Genomic DNA, 22,075 nt, shown 5'->3' with positions numbered 1-22,075 from the left:
TGATGCCACAAGTTCTTTGTCCTCCTGATCATCTTCCTACGCAGGGTCGAACTCTTAAGTCGGATTTGCTCATTACAGGGACCAAAATGTTTTCTGACGCTACTTCCAGAAGTTCAAAAGTTCCTGGTCTATTACAGGGAGCAGTTGCTACTGGAATAGGGGTCTATCTTGTTTTGCCTCAAGATCGTTTTGAAATCAATGTGCAAATTCAAGCATCAGCTCCTCCCACTACTTCTCCTCTACATGCAGAAGCTCTGGCTCTTTCTTTTGCAGCTCAAGTGGCTAATAAGCTCAATATTCTTCAGCCAACCTTTCTCATGGATTGCCTCTCTTTATCTTTGGTGGCTGCTATCGGCAAGATTGTGGAATCTACCACCCCTTGGAGCATCAGGAAGCCTTTGGCTGATTTCTTCAAGCATGCTAACAGCTTACAACCTCGAGTGTTTCACATTTCTAGGGAAATTAATGGCATAGCACACAATGTAGCTCATCAGGTTCTTCATTCTAGGGTTGAACCTCAAGTTTGTTGCTTCGCTTCAGCTCATAGACATAGTTCCTGTCCTGTGGTGTCTCTTCTCTCAAATTTTCAGGTTCAGGCGTTTGTAATTCACGTTGTACACTGTTTCTGAGCTGAAATGAATTTGGCGCTTCGAGCGCCTTTTGTTGTTAAAAAAAAACTATTACAACGTAATATAATACTGAAGCATCTTTTTGTGTGTGAGGATGATACTGAAATATTGACTCATTACACAACACAATGGTAGCATTGGATGGATCCCATGGATGGATGGTAGTACACTAAATCTCCTCTCTTCCATTGCTATAGATTTCCTCTCCATTGCTGGTACAGGACGGATCATGTGCTGCTATGCACCTTCCTCTACCTTCAGACTGCTGGCCTAATGATGCCTGTGCCTGGACAACACACAAAAAGCTCACTGTAATTGTTACTATTTGTTAGGAAATAAAGCAATCCTCGTTCCCTCCATGAAATCAGGTCACATAATAACATAAACTATTAATAGACACAAATTGTAAAAGTAGCAGATTGGCTGCCTCTAGATTTCGGTGGGCTAGCTACACTGCTTGCATTCAGAAACTGAGAATACAGTCTCCGCAGCATAATTTTATATCTGAATTCTGAATGTGAATGTGAATATTAAAATGCTCCACGGAAACAAAAACAATAGCTGAGGCGACAGTGCAACTGCTTATCATCCCAGGACAGTAACAATTACTGATATAATTCTTAGTTTTTTAGCGTGATATAATTCTCAGTTACCATCACTATTCCAAGTTCTCAAGGAAAAATTCCTTTCAGTCCTTTGATGCAAATCAAATCAAATCACTTGTTTGACATGCCCGCAACTGCTACTGCATTTTTTTACAACGTTTTGCTTGGGACCAAAACAGAATTTTCAGCATAATTTTGAGGTAAGTTGCCTTCCTTTCCCTTACTTAATCTGGTACATTTGCATGCCTAACAGTAATATATCGACAAACCAATGCTTTGAGGCGATTAAAGTATCCACAAGATATATAGTAATGTGAAACAATCTTCATTACCTCATAATCCAAGTTACTGTCAAAACAACTCTAGTCACAAGGAAGAAGAAACATCCACTGCTATTGCTGTCAGGTGTCGGTTTCCATGGGACGTGCGCACGCAAAGAGGCTCGGAACTGTCGTGAAGGGTTGTGCATAAGATCAGTGCTCCAATCTTAAGAAGAGGAGCAACCAGATGAAAATAACACATTAAGCTTCAACAAAGAAGCTCAAATCATAAAGAATCAACGAGACAAGGATGATAACACCAAGAAAACATCCACTTGACGATGTGATGACCACTGACCACGATAGGTTTTTTTCTTCTCGCAAACATAACCACTGACCACGATGTTCACCGGCGGGTCAAAATGATGCACTTTTCACCATGCCACGCCTTGTTCTTCTCCAAAATTTTAGCATGTCATGCCAAATCCTGCAAGGAACAACAGAACGAACAGTTCAGTATATGAGACTCTGTGTGCAAGAAAGAAACAACAGAATGTGCAAGAAACTACAGAATACGGTTCAGTACAGACACTGGCTCACAGGCAAAAATGGACTATACTACCAGAATGTGCCAAAAACAACAGAACCAACAATTCGGCACTGAAACTATCCCAGGCAAAGAAATAATCACTTGTAAAATGTGCAAGAAACAAAAGAACCAACAATAATAAATTTGTATGTACAGTGCAGTGTGAGTTGGAAAGATTAATTTTTTTTATAACATGCATTTTAATATTCACATTCATCAGAATTCAAATGTCCAAGGAGAGACAATTAGCCACTCAGGGAAAGGTATAAATCTGCTTGATCAGGAATTACAGAATTGTGCGCTCAAATTCAGCTACTCCTTGGACATTTGAACTAAATCGGCGACAATTAATATGGATTGGAGGGAGTACTTAATTTTGATTTTGGATAAGAATCACAAGGTTACATTTGAAGATATAAATGGTACGAGACAAACCTGAGGAGCTTCATTCGGCTGGCTCCCAATGGCTCCAAGTCAGCAAGGAACTCGTGCTCTGGGAGATTCGCTGGCAAATTCACCATTTGGTGACTTCCATGCTGTGGCGGAATGGATAATCTCATCTCCTTGACTTGAGGATTATCCTGTGGACTCAGCCCATACAGGAAACCTGCAACCTGTGTCCGTAGATCTGCTATGCATATCAAATTCTTCAATATATTCTTTGGCGTGATGTAAGTATAGCCAGTCCCCTGTAGACAGAATATACACACAGTCAGTAGCCATTTGACCATTGTTATTTGGCGATTTTATGGGTAAATCGAAGAACATAAATTGCTCCTCTGACCTTTATATCATCCGAGTTAACATAAATGTGGTTGACCCGGAGATACAGGTTCATAGCAGAGATGGCCCTGACACGCAAATCTGTCTTCGATGCAAATGCTGCTTGCTCATACCCTTCCTTGTCACAATAATTTGCTTTGACTTCCAAGGGATCCAACATACCCTTCCTTGCCACAATAATTAGCTTTGTCCTGCCCTCGACGGTTTTTTCCTGCCCATACACTTGTGTGGATGACCTGCAGATTATAATGCATTTTCATTCAAGTCTTCCAAGTTGTGATACTGCGCAGTACGTCATAATTGCAAGAAAACTAGAGCTAAAAGCAAAACAAAGGGAACAAACCTTCAGAAATAGTTGGTTCACCAGTTCTTGGATTGAAAATAAAGATAGCACCATTGATTGGTTTGGCCGTCAAGTTACCCTCGGTTTTGTGAATGGTAACTCCTCGATAGACATCTGTGTCATCCACAAACCATATGATTTGATTGCTGAATATCTCTCCGTGCCGTAGTTCTGTGAAGACAGATATGGCTTGGTGGGTGGTGGGTTCAGAATACAACTGAAGACCCTTTCCTATTCTCTCCCTCAGCACATACAGAACATGATTTGACTGTCAAAAGAGAAAATAAACTAGCATGTCATTTACTGTATTAAATAAGACATTTTTTTACTACAACAGAGATATCTAGATTTGTTACAGTTAGCATGGTTATTACCATCGATCTTGTTCATTGCTTGCTGAAGGAGGGGCTTTAACCCGGGGAACCAATTACCAAAAGCAGAGTGTAAATTATAAGCTAGATCAAGTCCAATCATCACCCCTGCAAGAAATATTAATCAACATTAAGCACAGAAGACTCGGCAAGGCAAGAAATTGGCAGTCGATGGACACTCAAAATCATACCAGTCGGAGAACGGTAGATGGACAAATTATCTGTCATGTAGTCCATAAATTTTGCTCTTGCGTAACATTCTATGTCATGTGAATCGTAATCTCCCCATCTTGGTTGCACATGAATCCAGTGCTTGTTACTGGCTTTCTGATCGAAGACATCCTTTGACTCAGAAACTAAGCTTGGTTTGGACATCTGCCCCTATGTGCAGCAAAAACAACATCTGCACATGAACTGTTCATCTTGCAACTCTTCCTTGGATGTATTGTCTCCTTCTGTACTGTCTCAATCTCCAGCACATCCTCCTGAACCAGAACTTGTCAAAGATTCATAGCAACATTTTCATGGACCTTGTGCCAAAGATGTGCACGGGAAATAGTTGGATAAACAGAACCTGCTTCTTCAGGTGTCACATATGACCCATCTTTCAAGTAGTTGTGTTGTCTCACTTGTTCTGCCTTCAGCCACAAATGAGTTAACCTTCCAAGATTTTGGCGGCAGACAGTCTTGTCAACTGTAGCACCACGCCGGATATGCTCACGACATTTGTCCACCAATCAGCCTTGGACTTCACATAATGTTGTATCGTGTTCTCAATACAGGACCTTCCAGCAGCGTCATGCCTCACTAGGATGCTGCAGTATATACTCCGGGCCTTGTTTTGCTTGATGCCCTCTGACTTTGCATTTTGCTCTACCAGAAGGCTACTGGCGAGTGATGATTCTGGCTTCAGATTGTCTTATGGTGCTGAACAAGCTACAGGCCGGAGCTAGTTGATGATTCGACATCCATTGCTCTTCAGATTCGGAGTTGGTTTATCTCTCATGTTAATCGTATCTGTAGTAAGAATGTACAAGAATCTGTTGTGATACTCCAAGCCCTCGGCGCATTCGAAACCAGCCGTGCCGAAGGTCGGCAGCATATCCATTGAAACTAGGTGGACCTAAAATCTCATACTCCACCAAACATCTTTGACTATCTCCTCAAGCCCACAATCACCTAACTGATCCAGCTAAAATCTCATAATCCATCGTAAAATTGGGTTCAAGATCATAATCACCTAACTAAATCCAAATTCCTCAAAAATAATTAAAAATCTGTTTATCCACTAATAAAATAATCAAATCTCACAATCCACCAAACATTTTTTACTATCTCCTCAAGATCACAATCAACTAATTAAATCGATCAAAAACTCATAATCCATCATAAACTTTGCTTCAAGATCAAAATCACCTAACTAAATCCAAATTATTTCAAGATTAATTAAAAATATGTTTATCCACCAATATAATAATAGTCATGCTCATACTAGACCTAAAATCTCATAATCCACCGAACATCTTTGACTATCTCCTCAAAATCACAATCACTTAAGTAGATCCACCAAAAACTCATAATCCAACGTCAAATTTGCTTCAAGATGACAATCACCTAACTGAATCCAAATTGTTTCAAGATTAGCGAAATATATGTTTATCCACCAATATAATATAGCCATGCTCATACTAGACTTAAAATCTCATAATCCATCGAAGATCTTTAACTATCTCCTCAAGATGACAATCGACAAACTAAATCCACCAAAAACTCATAATCCATCGTCAAATTTGCTTCAAGATCACAATCACATAAGTAAATCCAAATTCTTCCAAGATTAATTGAATATATGTTAATCCACCAATATAAAAGTAGGCATGCCCATACTATACCTAAAATCACATAATACACCAAACATCTTTGACCATCTCCTCAAGACCACAATTACCTAACTAAATCCATCTAAAATCTCATAATCCATTGTGAAATTGGTTCAAGATCACAATCATGTAACTAAATCAAAATTGCTCCAAGATTAGTTAAAGATCTGTTTATCCACCAATAGAATAATAGTCATGCTCACTTACTAGCCTAAAATCTCATAATCCATCAAACATCTTTGAGTGTCTACTCAATAGCACAATCACCTAACTAAATCCACCAATAATCTTATAATCCACCATGAAATTTAGTTAAAGATCACAATCACCTAATAAACTCTAAATTGTTCCAAGATTTAACTAAATATGTGTTTATCCAATAATATAATAATCATCATGCTCATCCTTTAACCTTAAAAACTCATAATCCACCTAACATCTTCTCAAGATTATAATCACCTACCTAAATCAACGTAAAATTTTGTAATTCACCGTGCATTTTTGTTCAAGATCACAAGCACCTAACTAAATATAAATTGTTGCAAAATTCCTTGAAGATTTGTTTATTCGATAATATAATAATCACCATGCTCACCTAATAGGCCTAAGATCTCATAATCTCCCGAACATCTTTGACTATCTTCTCAAGATCACAATCACCTAACTAAATCTACCTAAAATCTCATAATTCACTGATAAATCTGCTTCACGATCACAATCACATAACTAAATCTAATGTGTTCCAAAATTAATTGAATAATCTGTATATCCACCAATATAATGATCACCATGCTCATGTACTAGACCTAAAATCTCATAATCAACCGAACACAATCACCTAACTAAATCCAAAGTGTTCCAAGATTAATTGAAGATTTGTTTATCCATCAATATAATAATCACATTACTCACGTGCTTCACCTAACTAAATCCACCAATAATCTTATAATCCACCATGAAATTTAGTTGAAGATCACAATCACCTAATAAACTCTAAATTGTTCCAAGATTTAACTAAATATGTGTTTATCCAATAATATAATAATCATCATGCTCATCCTTTAACCTTAAAAACTCATAATCCACCTAACATCTTCTCAAGATTATAATCACCTACCTAAATCAACGTAAAATTTTGTAATTCACCGTGCATTTTTGTTCAAGATCACAAGCACCTAACTAAATATAAATTGTTGCAAAATTCCTTGAAGATTTGTTTATTCGATAATATAATAATCACCATGCTCACCTAATAGGCCTAAGATCTCATAATCTCCCGAACATCTTTGACTATCTTCTCAAGATCACAATCACCTAACTAAATCTACCTAAAATCTCATAATTCACTGATAAATCTGCTTCACGATCACAATCACATAACTAAATCTAATGTGTTCCAAAATTAATTGAATAATCTGTATATCCACCAATATAATGATCACCATGCTCATGTACTAGACCTAAAATCTCATAATCAACCGAACACAATCACCTAACTAAATCCAAAGTGTTCCAAGATTAATTGAAGATTTGTTTATCCATCAATATAATAATCACATTACTCACGTGCTTCACCTAACTAAATCCACCAATAATCTTATAATCCACCATGAAATTTAGTTGAAGATCACAATCACCTAATAAACTCTAAATTGTTCCAAGATTTAACTAAATATGTGTTTATCCAATAATATAATAATCATCATGCTCATCCTTTAACCCTAAAAACTCATAATCCACCTACCTAAATCAACGTAAAATTTTGTGTTCCAAGATTAATTGAAGATTTGTTTATCCATCAATATAATAATCACATTGCTCACGTGCTAGACCTACAATCTCATAGTCCACCAAATATTTTATACAGCTCCTCAAGACCACAATCACCTAACTAAATCCACCAAAAACTTATAATCCATCGTCAAATTTGCTTCAAGATCAATCACCTAGCTAAATCCAAATTAATTGAATATATGTTTATCTACCAACATAATAGTAGTCATGCTCACACTAGACCTAAAAGGTCATAATCCATCGACCATCGTTAACTATCTCCCCAAGATCACAATCACGTAACTAAATCCACCTAAAATATCATACTCCCTCTAGTACAAAGTTAGTACAAACTTAAGTCATTTATTTTGGGACGGAGGGAGTAATTCACTAACAAATTTGCTTAAAGATCACAATGTCCTAACTAAATCAAAGTGTTCCAAGATTAACTAGAGATATGTTTATCCACCAATATAATATTCACCATTCACACGTATTAAATCTAAAATCTCATAATCCACCATGAAATTGGGTTTGAGATGACAATCACCTAACTAAATCCAAATGGTTCCAGGATTAATTAAATTAAATCTCAAAAACTGTTTATCCTCCAACAGAATAATCAAATCTCATAATCCACCGAACATTTTTTACTATCTCCTCAAGATCACAATCAACTAATTAAATCGATCAAAAACTCATAATCCATCATAAACTTTGCTTCAAGATCAAAATCACATAACTAAATCCAAATTATTTCAAGATTAATTGAAAATATGTTTATCCACCAATATAACAGTAGTCATGCTCATACTAGACCTAAAATCTCATAATCCACCTAACATCTTTGACTATCTCCTCAGGATCAGAATCACCTAAGTAGATCCACCAAAAACTCATAATCCATCGTCAAATTTGCTTCAAGATGACAAGCACCTAACTAAATCCAAATTGTTCCAAGAATAACGAAAGATGTGTTTATCAACCAATATAATATAGCCATGCTCATACTAGACTGATAATTTCATAATCCATCGAACATGTTTAACTATCTCCTAAAGATCATAATCATCAAACTAAATCCACCAAAAACTCATAATCCACCACACATCTTTGACTATCTCTTAACTAAATCCAAAGTGTTCCAATTAATTGAAAATATGTTTATCCACCAACATAATCACCATTCTCATATACTAGACCTGAAATCTCATAATCCACCAAACATTTTTGACCATCTCCTCAAAACCACAACCACGTACTTGAATCCATCAAAAACTCATCGTCAAATTTGCTTCAAGATGACAATCACCTTACTAAATCCAGAAATTCAAGATTAATTGAAAATATGTTTATCAACCAATATAGTAGTAGTCATGCTCATACTAGTCCTAAAACCTCATAATCCATCAAACATCTTTGTCTATCTACTCGAGATCACAATCACCTAACTAAATCCATCAAAACCTCATAATCCATCATCAAATTTGCTTCAAGATGACAATCACCTAAATAAATCCAAATTGTACCAAGATTAACTAGATATGTTCATTTATTCATATAATGTAGACATGCTTATATTATATCTAAAATCTCATAATTCATGGAGCAACTTTGACTATCTTCTCGTGATGAGAATCACCTAACTGAATCCAGGCTAAGGTATCATAATCCATCATGAAATTTGGTTTAAAAATCACAATCACCTAACTAAATCCAAAATGCTCCAAGATTAATTGAAGATCTGTTTATCCACCAATATAATAATCACCGTTCTCACGTACTAGACCTAAAATCTCATAATCCACCAAACATTTTTCAATCTCTCCTCAAGATCACAATCACCTAATTAAATCCATCAAAAACTCATAATCCATCGTCAAATTTGTTTCAAAATCAAAATCACATGACTAAATCCTAATTATTCCAAGATTAATTGAAAATATGTTTATCCACCAATATAATAGTAGTCATGCTCATACTAGACCTAAAAATCTCATAATCCACGGAACATCTTTTGACTATCTCCTCAAGATCACAATCGCCTAAGTGGATCCATCAAAAACTAATAATACATCATCAAATTTGCTACAAGATGACAATCACCTAACTAAATCCAGATTGTTCCAAGATTAACGGAAGATATGTTAATCAACCAATATAATATAGCCATGCTCCTGCTAGACTTAAAATCTCATAAGCCACCGAGCATCATTAACCATTTCCTCAAGATCACAATCACCGAACTAAATCCACCAAAAACACATAATCCACTAAACATCTTTGACTATCTTCTCAAAACCACAATGACCTAACTAAATCCACTAAAAACTCATAACCATCATCAAATTTGCTTGAAAATGATAATCACCTAACTAAATCCAAGTTGTTTCAAGATTAATTGAAGATATGTTTATCACCAACATAAAAGTAGTCATGCTCATACTAACCCTAAAATCTCATAATCCACTGAACATCTTTGACTATCTCCTCAAAATCAAAGTGACCTAACTAAATCCAGTAAAAACTCATAAACCATCACCAAATTTGTTTCAAGATAAACACCTAACTAAATCGAAGTTCTTTCAACATTAATTAATGATTGTTTATCCACCAACATAATATTAGGCATGCTCATACTAGACCAAAAATCTCATAATCCAGCAAACATATTTGACTATCTCCTCAAGATCACAATCGCCTAACTAAAACCACTAGTAAATTTGCTTTAAGATCACAATCACCTACCTAAATTCAAATTATCTCTAGATTAATTGAAAATATGTTTATCCACCAATATAATAGTATTCATGCTCATACTAGACCCAAAATTTCATAATCCACCGAACATCTTTGACTATCTCCATATTATCACAATCACCTAATAAGTAGATCCACCAAAAACTCATAATCCATTGTCAAATTTGCATCAAGGTGACCATCACCTAACTAAATCCAAATTGTTCTAAAATTAACGGAAGATATGTTTATCCACCAATATAGTATAGCCATGCTCATTATAGACTTAAAATCTCATAATCCACCGAACATCTTTCACAATCTCCTAAAGATCACAATCACCAAACTAAATCCACCAAGCAACTTTGACCATCTCTTAACTAAATCCAAATTGTTCCAAAATTAATTGAAAATCTATTTATACACCAAAATAACCACCATTCTAATGTACTAGACCTAAAATCCCATAATCCACCGAACATTTCGACAATTTTTTCAAGTTAGGGATGACAATGGGTAGGGTATGGGTGGGTACAGCCTCCTACCCAAACCCATACCCATAGAAACTGTCTATACCCACCCATTTCAGTACCCATGGGCACAAATTGACACCCATGCCCATACCCATCGAATACCCTATACCCAATGGGTACAACATAGAGCATTTAAATTTTTAAGTAGTGAAATGAGTGTAAAATTCAATGGGCGATCTGTCTAGTACCGATGCGACCTCCTCAGGTGGGCGGCCAATTCTTTCAAACCATCTGCTAGAGGTTGTAACAATCTGAACGATCCCACTACATCAGGACCCTTTCGGCGTTGCACAAAAGCCATTACTTTACGTTCAGCTAGCACTAAAAAGGCTACTCCTAGTAGAAGTGGTAGAATTAAACAAAGTATTTCCGCTGGAACAGCTATGTACGTTTTTGATTTTCTATTCACTCATGATCGGGCCTGACCTGGTCGACCCGATCAAACTATTTCACTTATGATCTGGCCTGGTTGACCCAATCATGATATTGAAGGATGGGACCTTTTATCGAAAAACTCCGGATCCCGAGAAGTTTTGAAGATGGTGCTCCTGTTACGTTACTTCGAATGGAATCCTCACTTGACTAAGCATAAGGGAGTACGATAAGCGGTTGGTGGAAGCCCGACATAGTGGGAGGCGGCAGCAAAAACTGGGGATTGCTATTTCAAGAATTGGCCAAGTGTGCGTTGGTGATCAGTCGAGATTTCATCATTTCGAGGAGTCACATAGGACATAGGAGTGCAAGCTGGTTGTTGCGAGCCTATGAGCTATGGTTGGTTTAGGGGATGAGGGATTGAGAGTTGGGCCATAGGAGTTGGATGTTGGCCCCACATGTCATAGGAGTTATTTTTATTTATTATTTTTTTCTGGGTATCCAATGGGTTACCCATGGGCGCAATCTAATATCCATGCCCTACCCATATATTTTGCGGGTATGGATACCCATTACTCATGGGTACAAAATTTTGCCAAGTCTTGCACTCTTGCCCATGCCCGTTGTTTTGGGGTAGGGTACCCACGTATACCCATACCCATGGGTAAAACTGCCATCCCTGCCTCAAAATCACAACCATGTACTATCAAAAACTCAAACCGTCATCAAATTTGCTTCAAGATCACAATCACCTAACTAAATCCAAAAAATTCAAGATTAGTTAAAATTATGTTCATCAACAAATATAGTAGTAGTCATGCTTATATTAGTCCCAAAACCTCAAAATCCACCGAATCTTTGTCTATCTATTCAAGATCACAATCACCTAACTAAATCCATCAAGATCCCATAATCCATCATTTTGCTTCAAGGTGACAATCACCTAAATAAATCCAAATTCTTCCAAGATTAACTGAAGATATGTTTATTTATTCATATAATAGTAGACATGCTTATACTATATCAAAAATCTCATAATCCATGGAACATCTTTGACTATCTTCTCAATATGACAATCACCTAAGATATCATAATCCATCATGAAATTTGGTTTAAAAATCACAATTACCTAACTAAACCCAAAGTGTTCCAATATTAATTGAAGGTATGTTTATCCACCAATATAATAATCACCATTCTCACGTACTAGACCTAAAATCTCATTATCCACCAAACATTTTAGAATATCTCCTCAAGATCACAATCACCTAATTAAATCTATTAAAAACTCATAATCCATCGTCAAATTTGCTTCAAGATTAAAGTCACGCAACTAAATCCAAATTATTTCAAGATTTTAATTGAAGATATATGTATCCACTAATATAATAGTAGTCATGCTCATAATAGACCTAAAATCTCATAATCCACTGAACATCTTTGACTGTCGCACAAGATCACAATCACCTAAGTAGATCCACCAAAAACTCATAATCCATCGCCAAATTTGCTTCAAGATGACAATCACCTAACTAAATCCATATTGTCCCAAGATTAACGGAAGATATATGTATCAACCAATATAATATAGCCAAGCTCATATACTATACTTAAAATCTCATAATCCACCTGTCTTGGTTCGCTTTGGTACTTCCTTGAGATCTTCTTGCTCGTGCTGCTCTTACCGATGAGCGCACTATTGAGACTTCTATGAAGTCAACATCCACCTTTGTGTCCACCTTCATTCCCTGCCAGTCTAGATGGGCATCCTTTGCCTTGCTGCGGGTTGCTATGGGTGCTGTCTCAATCCCACATCCCGTGTTCCCTTGTTGTGCGACACCATAACCACACGCTCGAGCACCACCAATGGTGAGCAGGAGCTCGGACAGTCGACGCGTACCTGGATTATGCACGGCGAGCCGAGGACAAGGCGCTACCTAAAGCCGGGGCCAAGGGCGCACAGTAGAACCTGGGGTGCTTAATCAAGTGCGTGACCCACAACCTGCAAACAGGAGAAGAACACCAATCCGGATCGGAAGGGTACGGAGAGTGCACAGGCACGTGGGATGCTAGATCAAGTCCCTCTGCTGCCACCGCCGCCAGTCTCTGCCTCTGTTGCCTTGTCTACCAATTATTTTCAGTAGTAGCATCATCGCCTTGGGCCACTTGTGATCTCTCATCCTTAGTTTGACATGGTCTTCTTGGATCCGTCTCCGACGATGTCTCTAAACCGTCAAGGTTGTCGGCTATGTAAAAATGTCTCTAAACCACAAGCCGCAAACAGGAGAAGAACACCAATCCGGATCGGGGCACGTGGGATGCAGGATCAAGTCCCTCTATTGCCACTGCCGCCAGTCTCTGCCTCTATTGCCTTGTCTACCAGTTATTTTCAGTAGTGGCATCATCGCCTTGGGTCACTTGTGATCTCTCATCCTTAGTTTGACGTGGCCTTCTTGGATCCGTCTTCGACGATGTCTCTAAACCGTCAAGGTTGTTGGCTATGTAAACATGTCCAATTACCTTACTCATAACGAGACAGTGTCTCGGCGTCCTTTTGACCTTGTTCACTCTTATGTCAGGGGTCCATCTCCCTTTGCCTCGAAAGGAGGTCATCACTAGTGACTTCTCTCGACACACCTGGATATACTTTATTTCTTCTCGTAGTGAGGTCTTATCTATAAGCGTTTTGCTGCCATGGTTCATACTCAGTTCTCTACGCCTATTTGTGTGTTCTGTGATGACTATGGTGGGAGGTATATATCCCAAGCTGTTGCGTGGAATCCTTGCTGAGCAGGGTACTCTTGCATTCGGTTCTCTTATCCAGGTGCACATGCTCAGAATGGCATGACTGAGTGCAAGCATCGTCACCTTCTTGGGACGGCTCGTCCGTTGATGGTCATTGCCTCTCTTTCCTCGCACTTTTGGGCCAAGTCTGTCTCCACTTCCATCTATCTCATCAACCTTCGACAATCCACTGCTCTGCAGGGTGGCACGACTTTGATCATTTCCTGATTATTCAACGCTTCAAATGTTTGGTTGTGTTTGCTATGTCCTTGCCCCACGTGAACGCACCAAACTGACTGCTCAGTCCCTTGTGTGTGTCTTCTTAGGATACCACTATGAGCATAAGGGATATCGCTATTGGGATCATGTTGGTCACAAGATGACTATTTCTCGGGATATGACTTTTGATGAGTCTCGTCCCTACTACCCGCGTCCATCTTCCTCGACCTTTTCAGTGGACTCTTTCCACAATTTTCCCGACACTCCTATCACTCCTGTTGAGCCCTTATCCATTCGTCATACTACTCCTGCTTCTCCGACTATTGCAGAGCCAACACCATCATCTCCTATGATTTCCTCACCTCATTTATCACAGGATTCTACACCATCATCACCAGTGGCTTCCTTGTCTCCATCACCTTAGTTTATCCCGATGATTTCAAATCGTATTCTTCCATCTTTTCCTCACTTTTATACACATCATCCGCATGTTGTGGATGCGTCTACTGATGTGCCATCTTCCCTGCCTCGGCCTACTTATGACTTGCTTCCTCGTTCGCTTTCGTCTGTTGACCGCCTTGGTCTTCCAAGCGTTGGGCTGTTGTTCTTGAGCCGATCTCTTATCATCACGTTGTTCATACCAAGTGGCACCTTGCAATAGCAGAGGAGATTGCTGCTCTTGAGCACATCGGCAAGTAGGACATTGTTTCTCTTCCTCCTCGTGTTCGTCCCATCACTTGGTGGGTCTACAATGTTATGACTCGCTCTGATGGTTCTTGAGCGTTACAAAGCTCGTCTTGTGGCTCGTAGCTTTCAGCAGATTATGAGTCCTGATTACAATGAGACTTTTTGCTCGTGCAAACCATATGACCACTGCTCGCACACTTCTTGTTGTGGCCTCTATTGGCCACGGGTCTGTCTCGGCTTGATGTTAAGAATGCCTTTCTTAATGGTGAGCTGCATGAGGAGGTTTACATGCAACCACCACCTGGGTATTCTGCTCCGGACGACATGCTTCATTGTCTTCATCGCTCTCTCTATGTCTTTAAGCAAGCCCCTTGTGCCTAGTTTGAGTGTTTTGCCTCTGGGGTGGTTGTTGCTGGTTTTCAGCGAGTGCTCATGATCCTACGTTGTTTGTCCACCTTTCTGCTCTTGGTAAGAGTCTTCTTCTATATGTTGATGACATGATCATCACGGGCAAAGACCCTGGGTATATTATTTTACCTTTGTGATGACACGTCTTAGTAAGGAGTTTCTTATGTCTGATTTTGGCCATCTTTGCTACATTCTTGAGTTTCGGGTCTCTTCTTGCTCAAAGTTAATAATCCAGGATCTTCTTGCTCTTGTTACTCTTACTGATGAGCGCACTGTTGAGACTCCCATGGAGCTCAATGTTCACCTCCGTGCTACTAATGGAGCTTAATGATCTAACGCTTTATCGTCATCTTGTTGGGAGTCTTGTCTATCTAGCTGTCACTCTTAACTAAATCCATAGTGTTTCAAAATCAATTGAAGATTTGTTTATCCACCAATATAATCACCATTCTCACATACTAGACCTAAAATTTGACTATCCACCGAACATTTTTGAACATCTCCTCAAAATCACAATCACATAATTGAATCTATCAAAAACATATAATCCGTCGTCAAATTTGCTTCAAGACCACAATCACCTAACTAAATCCATCAAAACCTCATAATTAATCAAATTTGCTTCAAGATGACAATCACCTAAATAAATCCAAATTGTTCCAAGATTAACTGAAGATATGTTTATTTATTCATATAATAGTAGAAATGCTCATACTATATCTAAAATCTCATAATCCATGGAACATATTTGACTATCTTCTCAAGATGACAATCACCTAATTAAATCTAGGCTAAGATATCATAATCTATTGTGAAAGTTGGTTCAAATCACAATCACCTAACTAAATCTAAAGTGTTCCAAGATTAATTGAAGATTTGCTTATCCACCAATAAAATAATCACCATTCCCAAGTACTAGACATAAAATCTCATAATCCACCGAACACTTTTGACTATCTCCTCAAGATCACAAGCACCTAATTAAATCCATCAAAAATTCATAATCCATTGTCGAATCTGCTTCAAGATCAAAATTACATAAAAATCCAAATTAATTCAAGATTAATTCAAAATATGTTTATTCACCAATATAATAGTAGGCATGCTCATACCAGACCTAAAATCTCATAATCCATCAAAAATCTTTGACTATCTCCTCAAGATCACAATCACCTAAGTAGAGGCACAAAAACTCATAATACATCATCAAATTTGCTTCAAGATGACAATCACCTAACTAAATCCAAATTGTTCCAAGATTAATGGAAGGTATGTTTATGAACCAATATAATATAGTCATGCTCATACTAGACTTAAAATCTCATAATCCACCGAACATCTTTGACTATCTTCTCAAGACTGCAATCACCTAACTAAATCCAGGCTAAGATATCATAATCCTCCATGAAATTTGGTTCAAAATCACAAGTACCGAACTAAATTTATATTGCTCCAATATTAATAAAAGATATTTATCCACAAATAGAATAATCATCATGCTCACCGACTAGCCCTAAAATCTCATAATCCACCAAACATTTTTTACTATCTCCTCAAGAGCACAATCACATAACTAAATCCACCTAAAATCTCATAATGCTCCATAAAATTTGGTTAAAACCATAATGACTTAACTAAATACATTCTTGTAATACTAATTGAAGATTCATTATTCAACAATATAATAATCACCATGCTCACGTAGTAGACTAAAATCCCATAATCACCATGAAATTTAGTTAAATATCACAATCACCTAACCAAAGCCAAATTGTTCGTAGATTAATTAAATATATGTTTATCCAACAATATAATAATCATCATGCTCACCTACTAGCTCTAGAATCTCATAATGCACCGAACATTTTTAACTATCTCCTCAAGATCACAATCACCTAACAAATCCACATGAAATCTCATAATCCACCATGCAATTAGCTTCAAGATAACAATCACCAAACTAAATCTAAATTGTTTCAAGATTAATTAAAGATATGTCCATCAATATAATAATCGCCACGCTCACCTACTAGCCCTAAAATCTCATAATCCACCGTATATCTTTGACTACCATCTCCTCAGTATCACTTCTACATCACCATCAAACTACCTCATCTTTTAATTGACAAAAACCATTTTTGTATGGCAACCCAACTTGGTGCATACATTGGGAGCTTAAGGGTGTAACATGATTGAGTCACAAAATCACAATCTCATGTAGGGCTTCATTCCAATCAGAAATTGTTAGTGCTTAATGGGTCCTCTTGCAATTCCATAAGTTAAGTACATCGGCATAAGTCCATGCTATCACATCCTTGATAGTTAGGCTGGGTTTCTTGGGTTAGGTTTGGTTTAGAGAAAGGCTTAAGCTTGAGAGAGAGGAGAAACTCCGACTAAGTTGAAGTTTGTACAATTGAAGATGCAAGCCTTTGCATCTTGAAGGTCTCTTGGTGATAGGTCTATACAACTTGAACAATCGAACAAAAGTTTTCTCAAGTACAATGCAAGTATAGAGTCCACTTGATGGTACATAATTTCCCATGATTGATGTTTGTCCATTCTCGTCACAGTGTATAGGGTATCCACCTAGCGAGGGATGTACACTAGACAGACCAAGATACTATGTTCAACATCGTCCCATATTGGGGTAATGTGCTAAGATTCTTCCCAAGTCCTAGGATTTATATGACTCGCATGGCTAAGCACTATTAAACTTGCACCTATGACCCACATTTATTTGTGACCAGTGGGTATGTGGTCCTCCAGTTAGAAATGAGGGGTTTTAAGAATGTCAAAGGGGGTGTCAATATCAAGCACATAGGCATAGCTAAACCCCAGCTAATTTACTTAGCATAGCAATACTAGTAAACAATACTTCATGCATGCAAAATAATTTTAAGTGTGTAATGCAAATATGGGCTCAATATGATCAAAGTAGGTTGCTTGCCTCGCTCGGCAAAGTCTTCAATGCTTCTTCGAAGGGATAGTGTTTGTGATGATTACTTCTTGAAACAAACCACTTGATAATCTCTCGATGGCGGGTGGGCTAAAAAGGGGATGTGAAAACACTTGTAAGAAATCAGAGCTAAACATGTTAACACGGAATAACAGAATAAAACATATGATTCAAATTCGAGTTCAATGATTGCATCTCGGCCTTTTCTAATGAACAGAAATTGCAGCAAGGCAGCATAATTATTCCAATCTCTATTGAAGGTTTGCACTTTGGGTTCACATTTCCATGACGTGAATCTAAAGCCACAAATGAGTTTAAACCAAATTTTGCATAGCATCAACGATTTGGTAATTTTCACCACTGAATTCTATTGAAGATATTGTATCCATCCAGATTTGTAGTTTAGATTCGACATACAATGTTTGACTATACCAGCACACTGCGCACTTTCTGAATTGCTTGCACGAACTGGTGTAGACTCTAGTTCCATCAAACTCTCAGCTCGATGGAACAAGTCTGTAACTTGGCATATAGTGCGGTGATGGGCCTTTCCCATAGCAAAGCAGGTTCAGTAGTTAATCTAGCATACTTCCTAGTACTAGACAAATTATGGAATGGGCATAAAAAACAGTGTACCTAAACAGCATGTGTACAGCATGCATAGACTTCTCTTGCTCCTTGATGCAGCATCTCATCTCCTTTGGCAATAGTTCCTAATTTAATTGTGATAGTCTTATTAGGATATTCATTCAGAAGCAAAGATTGTCAAAAGGAAGCTACTTTTGGTATGCAACAAGATGTTGTAATTTACTTTCCCAGTTGTCAAACATGAATGTGGAACACTTCAGCATGTTTCCAAGTTTAAACTATATTGCGAGTCATATGACTTGTATCCACACCTTATTAAATAAAATTAACTAACTATATAATATTTAGTTTCTGCGTTTAATCATTGTATTAAATCATGGCTCAACTGCCACTCTGTGAGATGGTCAATCTTAGAATTATGTTTCCTACAACTTAAATGGGATAACTTACCTGCTGTATCAATCATATCATCCATCACAACAGACACTTTTCCTCTTAACATCTCCAATCAGATTCATTACCTGCAATAAATGCACAAGACAAGTTGTGCTTGTTTAATCTGACAGAGCTGATCACACAAAAGCACAGAAAAATAAAACTAGCATGCACCTTGTGAAGCAGCACATCTCCATATGCAATATACATTTCCAGCAGATTGACTAGCAGTGGATAAACCGTGACCAACTACAAAAGAGCCTCGATGAGTATTTTCTTACTATGCATCCTAGTTAGCTGCTCATATACCCACTGTGGACAAGAATGTAAAACAAGTTAAGCCGTTCTTCCACTCGCGCCCATTCATCCAGCTATAATACTACTTGTTGCCTCGGCAACATTGTGTCCATGCCTTCTTTTGTCTACAATTGTTAGAGGTGCATCTGCTTTTTGGCAAAAGTGCGTGCTCTGGCAACGCCACCAACATCGGGCGAAACCACCACCAAGTCATTCGAACAAATTGTCTTGCTGGCGAAGTAATCAAGAATCACCGGCTTGACAGATCAATGAGGCAAAGACAGAAACAGTTATGAATGATAGATATCACATGCCAGTTTTGAAGTACTTGATCAACTGAAGCAACGCTGTTCAGGAAGGAATAAGACTAGGATTACCCACAGACATGATTTAATTTTGTGGATTTTTTCACTCCGTGCACTATGCTGGACGCAGACGGAAGTTTTTCACTGGAGAAGCATTGTGTAGGTTTCAGATTTCCTCACAAAATAGTTTGCCTGAATGCAAACGCTTCATGTCTGTTCAACTAGGATTACTCACGGCTACAATCAGATTGTGTTCGTCTAGTATTACTCACAGCTAGAATCAAGACCTAAGGCCGCACAGCAGGCCTCCACATGGGAGGTTGAAGAGGGAGAAAAGCAAGCACACGCAATTCAATCGCCGGAATCCGCGGCCTCAGACGAGACGAGATGAGAGGAGAGGAGGGGAACGCTAGCCGGACCTGCGTGGAGATGTGGGCGACGTCGACGCCCTGAGAGATGAGGGCGAGAAGTGCTTGGGCGCGTCGAACTTGTCGCCGTCGAAGCGGGAGTCGAGGAGCGCCGGGTCGTCGTGGAGGTGCGCGTCCGCCCCACCGCCCGCGGCGTTGCCGCGCCGCTGGCCCGCATCCCAAACATCCCCGAATCGCGCCCTCGTCGAACGCGGCGGCGAGGCGGCGCGGTGCGAATCTCGGCGGCCGTCCGTTTCGCCGGGTAGATGCGTACCGGGCCGAACTTGACATATAACCTGGGCCGTCACTGGGTAGTATTTTCTGTGGGCCTGGTCCATGTATATCCATCCGGGCGGCGGCCTGCTACTAGTGGGGTACCGGTTGTTAATTCATTGTTCTCCTTTTAAAACTTTATTATTCTTTTCAAAACATGTTTGAAAATGTGAAAAATTGTTTGGTATAATAAAAAAATCTTGATTTCATATATTGTTTAGAATTTTAAAAATGTTTTGAAACTTCAAAAAATGATCCCATTTTTGATTTGTTTTATTCACAAATTTAACAAATGTCTGTGTTTCAAAAATAGTTGATAAATTTTTCTAAAAGTATGTGACTTGTCATTTATGTTTAAAGTTTTCATCAATTGTTGGAAAATTTCTAACAATTTTAGAAAATTTTTGTTCAAGTTTGTAAAATTTTCATACACAATTTCAAATTTCAAAATTGTTGACAAATTTCAAGAAATGGTTAGGCTATAAGAAAATGTTCATGCTGATTGATAACGAAGGAAATTCCAAGATAATAGAAGCATGCAAATTAGGAAAAACAATATGCTCATGGATGCACCCGTCTGACCTAGTCTAGTACATTCCTCTTAACTGATGGCTTGTTTTACTATGGATAATTGACCCTAGCTTTTTGCAGCAGCCTAGCACGAACATATGAGGCATCCATGTTAGGTTTGAAAGACTTCCAACATTGTTTGCACATTGCAACACAATCAGCCATTTATTGGCCTTTTTCACCGAAAACTCCGGAAAACACAAAACTTGTCAAAAATCCAAACAACTTGGCTTTGCTGCCTTGAATTTCTCATAAAAGACGATGGGGAAAATCTGGTATCGTTTGACGGATGTAGAAAAACATCCTCCATTAAACATGATCTATTTTTGCACACCCTTGAAATGACCCCAACCTTTTCAAGCATGCGGGCATGCCTGGTAAGCATCCATGTCTGGTTTGAATGAATTTCGACACCGTATACAAGTTGCAACACGCCCGACCATTTATCGGTCTTTTTTAACCGAGAAAACTTGAAATAATGCAAAACTTAAGGAAAACTCAAATAACTTGGCATGGTGCTTCGAATTAGTCATATAAGCTCTAAAATAAAAATTGAGGCCATTTAAGGATTGTCGAGAAACAAGGTGCTCCCAAACGGACCCTTCTGCCTTACCCGAACACTCTCTGTTGAACATGGTCTATTTTTGAACAACCTTGAACTTTTTCAAGAAGGTGGGCATGCCTATGGTAGGCATGAATGCCAGGTTTGAACGGATTCCGATATCATTGGATGTTGCGACACGTCTAGCCATTTATTGGCGTTTTTTCACTGGGAAAACTTCAGAAAATGCAAAACTTATCGAAAGCCCAAAAAACTTGGCAATGGTGCCTTGAATTGGTCATACATGGCCATGAAAAAGTTGGGCCATTTCAAGGATGTCGAGAAACAATGCGCTCTCAAACAGAGCCTTCTGGCCTACCCGAACACTCTCCATTCAACATGGTCTATTTTTGGGCATCCTTGAAATGACCACACCTTTTTCAAGCTGGTGGGCATGACCATGGTAGGCCATACATGTTTAAATTGATTTTGACACCATTTGCATGTTGCGGCACGTCCGACCATTTATCATCCTTTTTAACCGGGAAAACTCCAAAAAATACAAAACTTGTCAAAAATCCAAACAACTTGGCATGGTGCATTGAATTGGTCATACACGTCTATAAAAATGAATTGGGATCAACTCAAGGATGTCGAAAAACAACATGCTCTCAGACAGAGGCTTCTGACCTACCTAAACACCCTCCATACAACTGAAGGAAATATGC

General features: G+C 38.4%; 1 long non-coding RNA gene across 2 annotated transcripts; it reads right to left on the bottom strand.

Moving 5' to 3' along the window:
• Positions 1-3,209: 3,209 nt before the first annotated feature.
• Positions 3,210-20,219, bottom strand: LOC125540185. 2 transcript variants are annotated; one of them, XR_007297230.1, is made up of 7 exons: positions 19,976-20,219; positions 19,129-19,203; positions 18,970-19,040; positions 18,568-18,644; positions 3,772-18,021; positions 3,584-3,688; positions 3,210-3,477 (listed from the first exon to the last, which is right to left on the bottom strand). It is a non-coding gene; the product is annotated as an uncharacterized LOC125540185 (long non-coding RNA). The 2 variants fall into 2 exon arrangements; XR_007297231.1 differs by lacking the exon at positions 19,129-19,203.
• Positions 20,220-22,075: the final 1,856 nt, after the last annotated feature.

Source organism: Triticum urartu, chromosome 2 (assembly GCF_003073215.2).
Source record: "Triticum urartu cultivar G1812 chromosome 2, Tu2.1, whole genome shotgun sequence".
Taxonomy (NCBI): domain Eukaryota; kingdom Viridiplantae; phylum Streptophyta; class Magnoliopsida; order Poales; family Poaceae; genus Triticum; species Triticum urartu.
This window is presented reverse-complemented; position numbering and strand designations above follow the sequence as displayed.